Below are 16171 nucleotides of genomic sequence, written 5' to 3'. Positions count from 1 at the left end.
TCTTATACAGTAGTTACATACTATAGAGCCACTGTAAACACTGTGGGGAACATTTATTAAGTCCGGCGTTTTTTACACTAGGCTTACAAATGTCTCTACAGCTCCGGAGCTCAGGGGATTTATGTAGAGGCGCACTGCCTCTACATAAATCCCCTAAAACCTATGCCATTTTGAAACCTATGCCAGATCTGGCATAGGTTTCAGTATAATTTTTCCACCAGAAAAATGTGGCACACACAGAAGCCACGCCCCATCTGTGTGTGCCACACCCCCAGTAACGCCCCCTCTCTGCCCCACTGGCAAAAGTGGTGCAGATGGGGCAGATGCAAAAAAAAATGACAAAAATACCATTTGCAAATATTTTTACGCCAATTTGCCCCATCTGTGCCTAAAAAAAGGCATTTACGCCTTTTCATACATGTCCCCCTGTGTGCATACTATACTGTTTGTAAAAACTTTAATTCCTACCATGTGGCTCTTCTCTGGATTTTTTATTTTGTTTGTTATTGTTGAGAACCCAGTACACATTTAATATAATAAATCATGTTATTGTAAATGAGTTTATATACACTGTGTATATTTTCACTTTGGCAGTAAAGTATTTTTCTGTTAACAAAAAAATATAAGGTTAAATCCATTGTGAGGCAATATTTTTTATGGAATCGGTGACAAATACTTAGATAACTATTTACCAAAATAAAGTCAAAATGTACCACCTCACGCCCATGCGACTAAGAAAAAATCAGGTGTGCTAGGAAATAACTAATGACCTTTTAAACTGTAAGGTAAAATATAAGAAAAGCCAGGAAGATTGCTGCCCAGTTCAAGCCTTTGTGCAGCACAGCCAGAACATTATTTTGATATAAACTACCAAGGTTTTGAACTGAATTATTTAGAGGTATAAGTTAGCTCAACGACAGGTGTTCCATTTATGCAGATGGCAAGATAAATTATTCAGAGCTGGAGACAGGTAAAACAGACGGGAAAGGGAGCCAAAGCAAGACAGCCAAAGGGCGGCTCTTATACAATTACCAAACAGAATAAATGCCCTTTTCTATGAGCCTCAGAGAGAGAAGAAACATGGAGCCATGCTTGTAACACATGTTGCTTCATGATAATCTATTTAGAAGTGATCATCTACTTTAATCACAATTCTGTCCTACTAGAGGCAGTACCTTCTCATTCCGCGCTAAAACAACTTGAATATATACACTTGTATATCTGTGATCTGGTGTGACCCTTCATTTTTATTTCTTCTCTATTATTTGAATAGTCTCACTACACATAAGCAGCACTATGTGACAACTTGACATGAATTATTACAAAATTTGCTGAAGTTCAGTAAAGAGAGGAAGGTTTATTATAATTTTGTTATGTTTATATTTTAAAAATCAACCCAAGTAATGTAATGAAATAACACTCCAAGATATACCACCAAACTCTTGTACTTCTAGGCCACTTATATGTACAGTAACAAATCTTTTTTTTTTTTTGTAGAGGGAAAGTCATCAAACAATTGTATCATGCATTATAGGTATGTTATATTTGATTGAAAGTTAACCCCTTCCGGACCGGACTAATTTTTTTTTTTTTGCGCTTTTGTTTTTTTCCTCCTTGTTATGCATGTTCCTAAAGTTGTTACGATTACAACAATATGTAACTTGTGTAACTTTTATTTCATTTGATGGCTTTTAAAAAATAAAAACCTTTTTAATAAAATAATGTTATTTTAAAATCTATTCTCTATTACCATGCTTATAACGCTTTTATCCTTTGGTCTATGGGGCTGTGTGAGGTGTAATTTTTTGCATCATGATGTGTTCTTTCTATCGGTACCTTGTTTGCACATATGCGACTTTTTGATCCCTTTTTATTACAATATTTCTGGATTTGATGCAACCAAAAATGCACAATTTTGCACTTTGGAATTTATTTACGCTTATGCCGTTTACCATGAGAGATCGGGAATGTGATAATATAATAGCTCGGGCGATTACGCACGCGGCAATACCAAACATGTTTATTTATTTATTTTTATTTATAAAATGGGGAAAAGGGGGTGATTTTAACTTTTATTAGGGGAGGGGATTTTTTATTAATAATAAAACATTTTTTTTTTACACATATACTAGAAGCCCCCTGTAATACTGTAGTGTATATGTATTGCAGTATATGTAATACTGCATAGATCCATAAGATACAGTAGGCACTCTATTGTTTTCGGCTGCTGCAGCCGAAAACCATAGAATGGCGAGCCGGGATCAGTGCCATTACAGCGCAGACCCTGGCCGCCTCCAGATGCGGGGAACGCAGAGGCGGGGAGGTCGATCCTCCCCACTAGACACCAGGGAAGCTGCAAAGGAGCATTTTAACTGCAGCTGTCAGCTTTGACAGCTGCATTTAAAAGGCTAATAACCAGGCACGGCGATCGGACTATGCCCGCTAATAGCCGTGGTCCTGGGCTACAGATAGCACCCGTGACTGCGCGACCCCCCTCTGAACTCCCCCACCCGCATGAGGACATACAGTTACACTCTCATGCGGGAAGGGGTTAAAGGAGTAGTCTGGCAATGTAAAAAAAAATTAAATCATGACCCACTTGATGGTCTTCCTGCTCGGCCAGCTAGTGACTGGGGCTGGACGTCGCTGTAGTCACTGATTGTCTGAGTGGGCAAGTCCATCAGCTGGGACTGGAACTTTTTCCTGAGTTGTGACATCATCAGAACTCGAGGGGAAAAAGCCTTCTGGCGGGGGTCCAGTAGCCTTTCATGCGATGCCTTGCAGGCACAGGGAGAGGCAAGCAATGATTGCTTATCATGTTCCTTCCTTCCGGCAGATATTTAAAAAAAAATCACAGGACTTCTCTTTTAAAACAATTTTCATTCATGCTATTTATGTATAAAGACAGAAAAGGAAGAAAAACAGCATGCTAGTTCCCAGGTCTGGAGGATAGTAGAATAACACTAAAATGGATGATATACATTACATTGGCCCACATTTATTAATAATGGCGTGTCTCGCCTCAGTGACAATTTTAGAGAATCACTTATTTATTAAAGCATATTCAGTATACCACTACATGGTCCTATAGGGCAAGAATATTGGCTATTGGGTATAGGATATTCTTCTAATTTGTGTCATCACTTTTAGTATTATAGAAATAATTCCTGATATAACACCTTACTAAAGTTTAAGATAGAAAACTCAAATTATCTTCAGGGGGGAAAGACTTACCCAGGTTTCAGTACACGTTTGTCAATACTGTTTAGATTGATGGCTGCTGGCCAACTCTAGGCATGCCTCAGAAATATTGCTTAAAGAAAACCACCTCAAACTACAGATACTAAGAACATCACTGTACACTTTGCACACTGCATAACATAGCTTCCTCCAGAAAGTGTTTGAAGTATATGCTCTTGTCAGCTCTATGTACAAAAGCAAGGAGTCTCAGTGACCCTACAGTGGTAACTGAGCTTAAAGAGGACTCTTCCATCTTCACCAGCAGTAACTGGGATATTCACCTGCTGTCTTCTTGATGAATAACAACTTTGCCTCCAGTTAAAAGTGCTTCATGTCATTTTATCATGCTTTGCCATCAGGTAAATTAGACAGATAACACGTTTCATCTGTGATGCCCCGGGGAGGTATCAGCAAGAACAAGCAAATCTTTTCATATAAGCTTACCATATGTGCTCTGTAAAAAAAAAAAAAACTTGTAAAGATGAAATATCATGTACAGAGATACAGTCATCTAGACATTTTTAAGAAAATCTGTGGTATATTTCAAGGGACAGCTGGATATTCTCATGACTACTGCTGGGTGTGTTCTAAAATTTGGTATTTCGTTACCTTTACATGTCCTACCACTATATATATATATATATATATATATATATATATATATATATATATATATATATATTTAATTTGCGCTCCCTCAAACTGTTATTTGTTTTGGCTATTTTAGCCGGTGTATGGTTTTCTTAGGAGCTGGACTGGTCGAATCTGGGCAACAAGCTATTTTTGGCCAGTATATATTGAATGTACTGGTATTCAATAAATTGTACCCCACTTTAGTATAGTCATTTTTATTTTATTTTGAATACTATATAACTCATATGCACTAATGATAGAGGATATACACATATACTCCATCACTAGAGGGCACTATATTAAGAATATTCCTGGGTTGTGCTAGCTGCTGTTTATGTAGCTATGTATGGGGACATTTATGAAGACCAGCGTACTTAAACGCAGGTCTTACGTTAGGCCCCACCCCAATTTCCTAGACAGATTCTCTAAGCTTCTTAGTGAATCTGGCCTCTCCTGAGCAGGTGTAGATTTCTGCCACGATTTACGCCTTTGATCAGGTGTGAATCCTGTATATGATAAAAGAGGAAGAGGGGGTGCCTGCACAACCCCCCAAAAAAACCCTGTATATGATCCTGTAGTTTCTACAACTTTTTGTTGTAACTGGGGATCTGCACAATTATGAAAATCCTTAATCCTGGGGTACACTTTTGTATGGTATCTGGGCACTGGTGTACCCATGATTGTATGCGCATAAGTTGATCCAGACAAGATTGTTTACTTGAAAAAGGAAACAATTTCTACTTTAAGATTTTCTGTGCAAACCGATACAGACTCCCTACACAGAGTCTCAGTTTGGTGCATAAGGTTTGGACTTGTTTCCCTAGAATAGCTTTTGTAGCTAAAAAAAAAAAAAAATGTTGGAAAGTCTTCGATAAAAGTATGGGGGACATTTATATAAGACTCGCATACTCAGTCTTAAATAAAGCACTGTCCACATGAGTTCCGAGCAATACTACTACTACTCTTTTAGTAAAGTAATATTTTCTGATGTTGCTTCTGATCTTTCCCCCAACTAACCTCTCACTGTGTCCTCTTGTTCCGTAGTTCAGTTTTTTTTTCCCCTAAAAACACTTCCCTCCTGAATCTTATTTAGTCCTTTAACATACTTAAAGTATCACCGTTGTTATAACTATCAAAATCTAAATCAACAGTAGATGTGATATAAAGCAAGTTTGCAATTTACATAAAAAAAAAAAAATTTAAGTTATCATGGAGAAAATGGCACTTCCTGTTTTCTGACTCTTTTTTTTCTCAAAAAACAGGAAACAGTCATTAAGGCCCTGTTTCCATGTTCATTCTTCAGCGCGGACAGACCAGGTGCGCGCGCCTCCCATAGACTCCCATTATGAGCGGGAGGCTAACGGCATTCCGCGGCGGACAATTCCGTCGCGGAATTCCGCTACCTTTCCTCAGTGGGAACGGGGCCTAATCAGGAAGTCCAGTGTTTCTCAGGCCATTTGAGTGATCACAGAGAGAAGGAAGTCATGTGATTGATAGACATATTGAGCCGTGACTCTCTGTACTGGACAGAATTCCTGTGTTTAGTCTGTCTTTTTCAACCAGCACAAGTCAGAAAATCTGCCTTCTGGAGAATGGACCTGGATTTCTGGTAAGTTCAGCTTTGTTTTACAGTGTGATAACAAAAATAATCAATGTATATTGCAAGCTTGCTGTAAGCAACTCCCCTGCCGTGGATCCAGCGGTGTCCTCCTCGGCCTCAGCCCCGTCTGACGGCGCTAGGACTCCACGCCGCATCAGTTGCCGGAGCCGCGTGACGTCACGGAGACCCGACGGCGTCCCTGACAACCTGGAACGCCGCGGTGTCACGGCCGGCTTCCGCCCAGCTCTCACAGCTGAGTGCGGTCACACTCAGGCTGAGGGGCAGATCGCTCTGCCATTCAGCCTGCAGTCTCTCAGCTGCACAGACTTTGGATTCAGGAGGCCGGACCAATGAGAGGCTGGTCTGGACTCCTGATCCAGTATAAAGTATAGCCAGTATCAGACTCATTTGCTGGCTATTAGATTGTTCTAGTCCCAGCTCCCCTGATCCTGGTTCTGCCTTCCCTGCCCTATCCTTCCTCTGTTGTTGCTACGTTTTCTGACCTTCTGCTTGTTACTGACTTCCCGCTTGTCTTTCGATTTTGTACCTCGCTGCCCGTGTGTTACTGACTTGGCTTGTTGACTTCGCTCTATTGTGTTTGTTTGTCTGTCTTTGTTTCATGTTTACACTTATATCAGTATAGGGACCGGCACCGTGGTTGTCCTCAACCGTTTAGGGTCGTTGCGGCAAGCAGGTAGGGTCAGAAGGTGGGTCTAGCTTCAGGGCTCACTGTCTCATACTATTTCTGCCTACCGAGTCTGACAGAATAGCCAGCCTAAAAATATTGTGTGACGTGTGGCAAGGATTTTTTATCATGGATCCTATGAAGGCGCTAGTGGAACAGATGCAGAATCTGAACACATTGGTTCAGAATCTCGCTGAACGGGTTCAAGAGCAGGAGGCTGCTCCTCGACAAGTAACGATGACCACCCCCTCTCCCCCTGAACCGCCTGTACAACTCCCGGAAAAATTTAAGGGGGATAGAAAGAGTTTCCGAAACTTCAGAGAAGGGTGCCGGTTGTTCTTTCGACTACGTCCCCGTTCCTCAGGGGATGAGGCCCAAAGAGTGGGAATTATCATGTCCCTTCTGCAGGGTCCGCCACAAGAGTGAGCATTCTCTCTCCCTCCCAATGCCATAGAATTAACTTCTGTTGACTTTTTCTTTTCGGCCTTGGGACTATTGTACGATGACCCTGACAGGACTGCAGTAGCCGAGCGACAATTGACGTCCCTAAAACAGGGGAAAAGGCCAGTTGAGGATTATTGTGCAGAGTTCCGCCAGTGGTGTATCCCATCTGGTTGGAACGAATCGGCCCTGCGCTACCAGTTCCGGGTGGGTCTCTCTGACCAGTTGAAGGACCTGTTAATAGCTTATCCTCCCCCTGAAATGTTAGAAGAGACCATGACGTTAGCCATTAGGGTAGATCGCCGGATGCGAGACAGACGAAGGGAGAAATGTACCCCTGAACCCTGTAGTACCTCTTCCTCTCTTCTGTCTTTTCCTAAAACCCCTTGTTCCCTGTTGCCACCACCGGAAGAACCTATGCAAATTGGTGCCACCGATGCAAGAACTAGACGAGCCCATCGTATGCAGCATAATCTTTGTTTGTACTGCGGCAAAGCTGGACACCGTGTTCGGGAATGTACCTCCAGGCCTGGAACATCGTCGGAAAACTCCAGCGCCTGAGTGACTATCGAGGGGGTCACTCAGGTGCACAGGTACCACTCGATAAGAATAAGTTGATGGTTCCCATCTCGCTATGTTTGGGCGAGAGATGTATCTCGGGGTTTGCCCATGTTGATTCAGGGGCATCCGCTAATTTTATTAATTCCGGGTTTTGGTCCAGTCTGGGGGTATGTCCACTTCAGCTTAAATGCCCGCTAAGTATCACGGGGGCGGATTTTACTCCATTGGCCCAAGGTAGAGTAAAATATATCACTCCTCCCCTCAAAGTGAAAGTGGGGTCGATCCATTCTGAGTGTCTGGATTTTTTGGTTATGGACAATTTGTCCTCTGATGTTATTTTAGGTTTACCGTGGTTGACCCAACATAATCCTGTGTTTGATTGGGTAAACAGAGAACTTGTCCAATGGGGACCAGGTTGTGCCGCCCATTGTATTTCTTTGAATTTAACTGAATGTTCTTCGTTAGAAGGGGGGCTCCCTGAGTTTCTATCCGATTTTCTTGATGTCTTTGATGAAAAATCGGTGGACGAGCTACCTCCTCATCGTCCATACGATTGATTTAGTTCCTGAATCCAAGTACCCGAAAGGACAAATTTTTAACTTGTCTAAACCAGAGAGAGAGGCAATGCGTGATTATGTTAAAGAGAGTTTACATAAGGGTCACATCTGTCCTTCCTGTTCTCCCCTTGGTGCTGGGTTTTTCTTTGTGGGTAAAAAGGATGGTGGCCTACGCCCTTGCATTGACTATCGGGAGTTAAATAAAATCACGATTAAAAATCAACATCCTCTCCCTCTGTTTCCTGATTTGTTTGATCAGATTGTGGGGGCCCGGTGGTTCTCCAAAATTGACCTCCGGGGGGCCTATAATTTGATTCGTATAAAGGAGGGTGATGAATGGAAAACTGCCTTCAATAACCCCGAGGGACACTTTGAATACCTTGTCATGCCCTTCGGGTTGTGTAATGCACCTGCAGTTTTTCAACGTTTGGTTAACTATGTATTTCGCGACTACCTGGGACGTTTTTTAGTGGTATACCTGGACGATATCCTGATTTTCTCTACAGATTGGTCTTCACATGTTGGTCATGTCCGTAAGGTTATGGAACTCCTAAGACTAAACCATTTATTTGCTAAGTTGTCAAAGTGCCAGTTTGGTGTTCAGGAGGTCTCTTTTTTGGGATATAAAATCACCCCTAGTTCTTTTGGTATGGATCCCCTTAAGGTGGCGGCTATTGAAAAGTGGGAGCGCCCAAGGAATCTTAAAGCTTTACAGAGATTTTTGGGATTCGCTAACTATTACAGAAAATTTATTAAGGGGTTCTCATTGATTGCTAAGCCCTTAACAGATCTTACCAGAAAGGGAGCTGATGTGGATAACTGGACTCCTGAGGCCATTCTGGCATTTGACAAACTTAAAAGATGTTTTTCTGTAGCTCCGGTGTTGATTCAACCTGACTTTGAACAACCTTTTATTGTCGAGGTGGATGCCTCAGAGGTAGGGGTAGGGGCTGTTCTTTCACAGGGTCCTGAAACACTCACCAATCTCCGACCCATAGCCTTTTTCTCTAGAAAGTTCTCCCAAGCAGAATGCAACTATGATATAGGCAATAGGGAACTCCTTGCCATTAAATGGGCATTCGATGAATGGAGGCACTTTCTAGAGGGGGCTAAACACAAAATTAAGGTTTTAACCGACCACAAAAACCTTGTTTATTTAGATAAAGCCAAGCGTCTTACTCCACGACAGGCCAGATGGGCACTCTTTTTCACACGGTTTAACTTTGAAATCACCTTCAGACCGGGTTTCAAAAATGTAGGGGCAGATGCTTTATCTCATAGTTTCAACGTCAATGAAGTCCCCATAAAGGAGTCTGAAACCATCTTATCTCCGGGGGTGGGGGTGGCTATACTGCAGCCCGATCTGGCTGCCCAAGTTGTCCAGTCTCAATCTATGGCGCCTAGAAATACCCCGGAGAACAAACTATTTGTTCACCCAAATCTTCGTTTGAGAGTTCTGGAAGAAACACATTGTTCAGTTTTGGCAGGTCATCCAGGTATTGCTGGTACTAAGTATTTGTTATCTCGCCATTATTGGTGGCCATCTTGGGTCAGAGATACTAAGCTGTTTGTAGAGGCTTGTGAGATTTGCGCCAGGTCCAAGGTTCCTCGCAGATTACCCGAGGGACTTCTCCAACCCCTACTGGTACCTGCTAGACCTTGGACCCACATCTCAATGGACTTCATAACTGATTTACCACCCTCTAAGGGTAAAACTGTGATTTGGGTGGTGGTTGAAGGTTCTCTAAGATGTGCCATTTAATTCCTCTCAGCAAGCTTCCTAATGCTCGTACCTTGGCTTCTCTTTTTATTAATCATATCTTACATTTACATGGTGTACCAGAGAATATTGTTTCTGACAGGGGAGTACAATTTGTGTCTAAATTCTGGAGGGAGTTTTGTGGTCGCCTGGGCATATCCTTGTCCTTTTCTTCAGCTTTCCATCCGCAGTCCAATGGTCAGACGGAAAGGGTTAACCAGTCACTGGAGCAGTTCTTGAGATGTTTTGTTGCAGGGTCACAGGAGAAATGGAGAGAATACTTACCTTTGGCAGAGTTTGCCCTAAATAATCGTGAAAGTCAGTCTCTCAAAATGTCACCATTTTTTTGTAATTTTGGGTTTAATCCTCGTTGTTCTTCTGTACATGCGGCCGAGTCCATTAATCCATCCGCCGAAAAAATCTACAGAAAACTGTGCACAGTTTGGGCTCTTCAGAACCTGGTTAAAGCCCAAGAAAATTGTAAGAAACAATCAGACAAAAGACGCATATCTGGCCCTGAGTAAGGGGTAGGTGACAAGGTATGGCTTTCTACTAGAAACTTGAGATTGAAAACACCATCTGGTAAACTTTCTCCTAAATACATTGGTCCTTATGCCATAGTAAAGGTCGTCAACCCAGTTTCGTTTAAGTTACTATTGCCTAAGAGTCTAAGAATTCACGATGTCTTCCATAAGTCTCTGTTGAAAAAATATGTTAATCCCGTGTTACCATCTACTCCCCCTGCTCCTTTGATTATTCAGGGTGAACTTGAATATGAGGTGGAGAGGATTCTGGATTCTCGCCGAGTTCAGAATTCTTTACAGTATCTGGTTCACTGGAGAGGATTTGGCCCAGAGGAGCGCACTTGGGTAGCAAGTAGGGATATGCATGCACCACGTCTCATTCGGCAATATCATTTGCACAACCCTTCTAGACCAGGTCCTGTTATTAAGGGTCCTGAGGCCCCTCATAAGGGAGGGGGTAATGTAAGCAACTCACCTGCCGTGGATCCAGCGGTGTCCTCCTCGGCCTCAGCCCCGTCTGACGACGCTAGGACTCAGCACCGCATCAGCCGCCGGAGCCGCGTGACGTCACGGAGACCCGACGGCGTCCCTGACAACCTGGGACGCCGCGGCTCCGTGTCACGACCGGCTTCCGCCCAGCTCTCACAGCTGAGTGCGGTCACACTCAGGCTGAGGGGCAGATCGCTCTGCCATTCAGCCTGCAGTCTCTCAGCTGCACAGACTTTGGATTCAGGAGGCCGGACCAATGAGAGGCTGGTCTGGACTCCTGATCCAGTATAAAGTATAGCCAGTATCAGACTCATGTGCTGGCTATTAGATTGTTCTAGTCCCAGCTCCCCTGATCCTGGTTCTGCCTTCCCTGCCCTATCCTTCCTCTGTTGTTGCTACGTTTTCTGACCTTCTGCTTGTTACTGATTTCCCGCTTGTCTTTCGATTTTGTACCTCGCTGCCCGTGTGTTACTGACTTGGCTTGTTGACTTCGCTCTATTGTGTTTGTTTGTCTGTCTTTGTTTCATGTTTACACTTATATCAGTATAGGGACCGGCACCGTGGTTGTCCGCGACCGTTTAGGGTCGTTGCGGCAAGCAGGTAGGGTCAGAAGGTGGGTCTAGCTTCAGGGCTCACTGTCTCGTACTATTTCTGCCTACCGAGTCTGACACTTGCTTTATATCACATCTACTGTTGATTTTGGAAGTTATAACGACAGTGACACTTTAAAGGTTTCAATCATGTTCCCCTTTCCCTTCTTTCCCCAAACTATACAGATTTAAATCCTTCAGTTTTTCCTGATGTTTTATGCCTGACATCCTTTACCATTTTTGTAGCTCATCTTTGGCCTGTTCTGTTTTATTAATATACTGGACACAGTATTCTAGATTTGGTCTCACTAGAGCTCTATACAGCGGGATCAGGTGGAGGATCAGCTGTAGATTTCTGCGCCCGCTGTGTGACAGGCGTAGGTCCCGCCAGGTTATTAAAAAGCCTACGCCTCCTAATAAATGTGTGTGGGGGGTGGAGCCTGGGCATTTATTTAAAGGGGTAATGCGATGTTTAACATTTATTCACTAAGTAACATACATTACAAAGTTATTCAACTTTGTAGCGTGTTTTATTTAAGTGAATGGCCCCCTTCCCCGTGTTCCCCCCACCCCGGAAGTGTGGTGCAGTATAATTACTCCATCCTGGGTCGACGAAGTCATCTTCGGGAGGCCGGCCGGATTGGGGTCAACGACCCAAGACGGCGGCCGATGTCGACAGCAATTGAGTAAGTATACTGCACCACACTTCCAGGGTGGGGGGAACACAGGGAAGGGGGGCATTCACTTAAATAACATACATTACAAAGTTGTATAACTTTGTAATGTGTGTTATTTAGTGAATAAATGTTAAACGCTGCACTACCCCTTTAAGATGATTATAAGGGCTCCCATGCATAAATATCAGAGTTGAGTCATTTAATACTTACATTGCAAAAACACTAAAAATGTGTACAACTCCTTCAAAGCATCCAATCCTGTGTAAAAGTAAAAGTAAACACTTAATTACTGATATTGTCCAATACCATATTGTAGTAAACTAGTAGTTTCATGTAGTTTCATAGGCAGCACGTAATGGATTTAAAAGAGGGATTGCTCATTTCCATTTCTATATATTAGCTATTTAGTACACAGTATACAGTCTAAGTTTTTTATGTAACACTTTGCACATGTTGCAGAATTTAACTAAGTCTTCCTTAGGGCAGATATTTCAATTAGAAATTAAACTTGCTTTAAGAGGCAATCAGAAAAACAGTATGATGCCAGCTCAGATTAGAACTGAAGCAGGGAGTATGAACTGCCTCAGAAAAAGAAATGTGAGGTTATATTGGGTTATTTGATTACTATACCATATACACAGACATATAAAATCTGTTTTAGATAATAGAAATGTATTATTAAACATTTAGTGAACCCTCACTTACATTTAGGGAATTGCATTCATAGGAATTCCCTACTAAGTAGCTAATATTTGTGCATTTATGAGTGGGAGCAATTCATGTAAATGGGGAAAGGGGAAGCCGAATAATCAAAATCCCCATGATAGCTCTTTCTGCTGCCATCAGTACATACTGGGGATTTGTTTTTGTAATCACAATCCCTTTACACCTGCAGTGCACCTGTTTCTGGAGTTCTGCCTTGTTATTCTCGCATACACAATTTTCATGGTTACTCTTTGGCTAAAGAGAGGAATACAGGCATATACAAACTATTTAAAACTGACTTTAAAGCGAATGTACCACTAGGTACATTGCTATGGGTTTTTACATGAAGAGAGGGTATATTCCCGAGCAGCGGTCAGACATGGAGCACTAAACGTAGGCCCAACAGCCCCCAGTGTGATTAAACCCCCTCCCCTCTGTGACATGGCTCCATTAGAATCATTGTATACAATGGTGCTGCCAGAAGAAATCTGTTGCCGGGACACCCCTGCATCAGCAGCGTAGCGGCAGGTATTTGTTGGATGAAGATTTTTTAAATGAAGAAAATGGAGAAGTTCCTGCTATAATAAAAGAGGATACATCCTGCTGCAATGCAATGTTATTCTGCTAAAATTAAAACAAGATTAGCGAAGTAGCCAAAAATTCATTTTGCGAGGTTCGCAAATTTTGGCTGAGATTTGATAATAATCGATTGCAAAAAATCTCATTAAAACAGCCAAACTATATTAGTTACAATGCGACATGGAGAGAAAGGAATGGCTGCACATCTCATCTATGGCTGACACCAATGCCGCTAGGCTTATTTTAAAAATCAACACCAGGGTGTCTGTATACAATTTGATCAAACCATAATAGCCCCGTGTACCACGTGCAGGTCCCCTGGTTCACACGGGTTCCTATGCTAGTTAGTGTAGGGACCCATGTGAGCTAGGAGACCTGCACGCTGGTACATGGGGCAATATGGTTTGATCAAATTATATACCAACATCCTGGAGTTTAAATGTAGCTGAGAAGCATTAGTATCAGCCATAGGTGTGAGGTGCAGTGCTATTTTCTCTTCTTGTCCGTATTTTACATTTCTCCCTTTTCTCAGTGTTTGCACTCCTCCTGGTAAGACCTACATGATCGCAATTAGCAGGAGACACCTGTGCACACATGACTTGTACCTCCTATCCTTCCCATTCTACCTGCTGGAGTGTGGTGAGTGTTTTAGACCTTGTTCACACTTGTATTGTTTGGTGAAAGCTTTCTCCATCGGCAGGGCCTGCTGGGATTTAGGGGGGCCTCTGGGTATTGGTTCTGTGACAGTGGGGTTGCAGGGCCGTTCTATGGCCTCCCTTCCCTGGTTGTGCACACCTTGCGGGGATGGTGGTCGCTGACTGACACGGTGGTGAGTTAGTGTAGGGACCCATGTGAGCCAGGAGACATGCACGCTGGTACATGGGGCAATATGGTTTGATCAAATTATATACCAACATCCTGGAGTTGGTTTTTAAATGTAGCTGAGAAGCATTAGTATCAGCCGTAGGTGTGAGGTGCAGCGTTATTTTCTCTTCTTGTCCATACTAGTTACAATACTGGGGTTATTACAGAGAATCAATTTTTTTCAACAGATGTTGTTATTACAGTGTCAAAAATTGGAAAATGACAATATCAATTCTCAGCCTTTTGGCTAAGATCAAGTATAGTATCTGTTCTTATCAGTTCAATCAGCTTGTCAATCATTCAATTTCCACCAAGGACAGCAGTGGACATTGGTGGACCAGCAGTGTAACATCAATTATCTCCCCAGATATTGGTAAATGAGAGCCGTAAAATGACACTTTCTCCCAGGACAGCAGTGGATATTGGTAAATGAGCAGCGTAAAATTACACTTTCTCCAGGGATATTCCATGTGGGGTCTGCAACATCATCTTTAAACTCACCGTCTCCGAGTCTTCACCGTCTCCGAGATTAGCTTCTGTCTGCCTAGGAGCTTGAATTTTCAAGGAATCCAGTCAATAATCCCAGCCTGTCTGGTGTTCACCTGCCCATTAGGTGCAACTGGTTCCTTGCTTCAATACGGTTAGGATCACCACTCCCACGACTCTGTCTTCCACTGGCACCACCCTGTGTGCCACATTGGCTGATGACACTGCCCATACCCTGAGAAGAGCATGATTTTTTTACGCACTTGAATATATTGCTTATACTTAGATTTTTGGAAGGAACAAAATAAATGTTATTAAATTGTGGATAGTGACAGTGATTTCAGAGCACTCACTCACTTACAATCAGGGCCGTATTTACCACTAGGCACCCGTGGTCCGGTGCCTAGGGCAGCACCTTGCAGGGGGGCAGCACCAGGGAGCAGGGGGACAGAAAAAAACAAATTTTTTTGTTTTTATTTTTTTAGTTTCCCTCCTCCTGTTCAGACTTGCCAGTAAATCTGGTGTCTTTTCCAGGGGGGTGGGGGGGTATGTTGGTATTGGTCAGGTCTGGTATCGCCAATAGGTGCCTGTAGATGGGGCATCTTCAGATTTAGTGCCTAGGGCAGCAGCAGCTGTTAATACAGCCCTGCTTACAATAGGAACTTCTTTCCCAGCGCGTACTAAGTTATAAAGGCAGATGCAGTCTTCATTAATCCCAGCAAATTAGTATAACACACTATGAGTTGAGTGCTTCCACTAAGTTTAGAAGGCGGCAGTTATGTATACTGATGTAAGCAGTGGTATAACACACTATAAGTTGAGTGTACCAACTAAGTTGGGAAAGTGGACAATGTGTTCAGTGATGTAAACAAATTGATATAACACGGTATGAGTTGAAAGCACACACTAAGTTTGAAAGGCAAACGCTGTGTTCACTGATGTAAGCGAACTGGTATAACACATTATGAGTTAAGTGCACCCTCAATGACAAACTAGGAGTTGAGTGCGCCCACTAAGTTTGGAAGGTATCATGCTTCCTGCCTGCTTCTCTGGCTCCCGGCTCACTGGCGGCCTTCTCAGTCAGTGCGCTGTCCCACCACAGCCACTGATTGGCTGAGCAGGCCGTCAGCGACCCACGAGACTGAGAAGCAGGTGGGAGTGCAGGCAGGTGAGAATGATCTGTGAAGGCCAAGTGACTAATTATGTAAATAATCAGTGGCTATATTCTCGCAGTGGTATAAAAATCTGCAGAGAGAATGTAGAGCCATAGGCTATAACAGCACAAAGTATAGCATCAGATTTTGCTGCAAAACGTACATGTGAGTCTACCCGAAGGCAACGTTAATATTTGATCGCATCATTGGGGGTACTCGGCTGGGGCATCTTGTCGCATAGGGGTACTGGTCCTGAAAATGTTGAGAAATACTGATATAAAGGGTGAGGGGGAGGTGCTGACATCAAAGAGGGGCCTGCAACTGATTGGACGGACACAAGGGATTTTAGTTAATCCCTTGCTCCCGCCCAGTGACAGTCCTGCAAGCTAACATTTGCATCCACTATTGCAGCCATCATGTTTAGTGAATTTTGTTAACGAAGTGAATTTGCTTAGCAAAACAAAACAAATTGATAGAACGACTCGCAGTGAATCTGGATTCACTCATCTCTAATTAATACTATTTACAGTGATTTGGGTTGTGCCAAAATCCATAAGGTTTGAATTTCTGTTGAGTGTCACACTAACTTGCCAGTCCTAACATGACCAAATTCACTATCATTATAAT

At 42.9% G+C, this 16171-nt stretch overlaps 1 pseudogene; it reads left to right on the top strand.

Annotated features, from left to right (window-relative positions):
* The first annotated feature begins 14131 nt into the window (after positions 1-14131).
* Positions 14132-14305, top strand: LOC138796100 (U2 spliceosomal RNA; annotated as a pseudogene).
* Positions 14306-16171: the final 1866 nt, after the last annotated feature.

This window comes from Dendropsophus ebraccatus, chromosome 6 (assembly GCF_027789765.1).
Source record: "Dendropsophus ebraccatus isolate aDenEbr1 chromosome 6, aDenEbr1.pat, whole genome shotgun sequence".
Lineage (NCBI taxonomy): Eukaryota > Metazoa > Chordata > Amphibia > Anura > Hylidae > Dendropsophus > Dendropsophus ebraccatus.
This window is presented reverse-complemented; position numbering and strand designations above follow the sequence as displayed.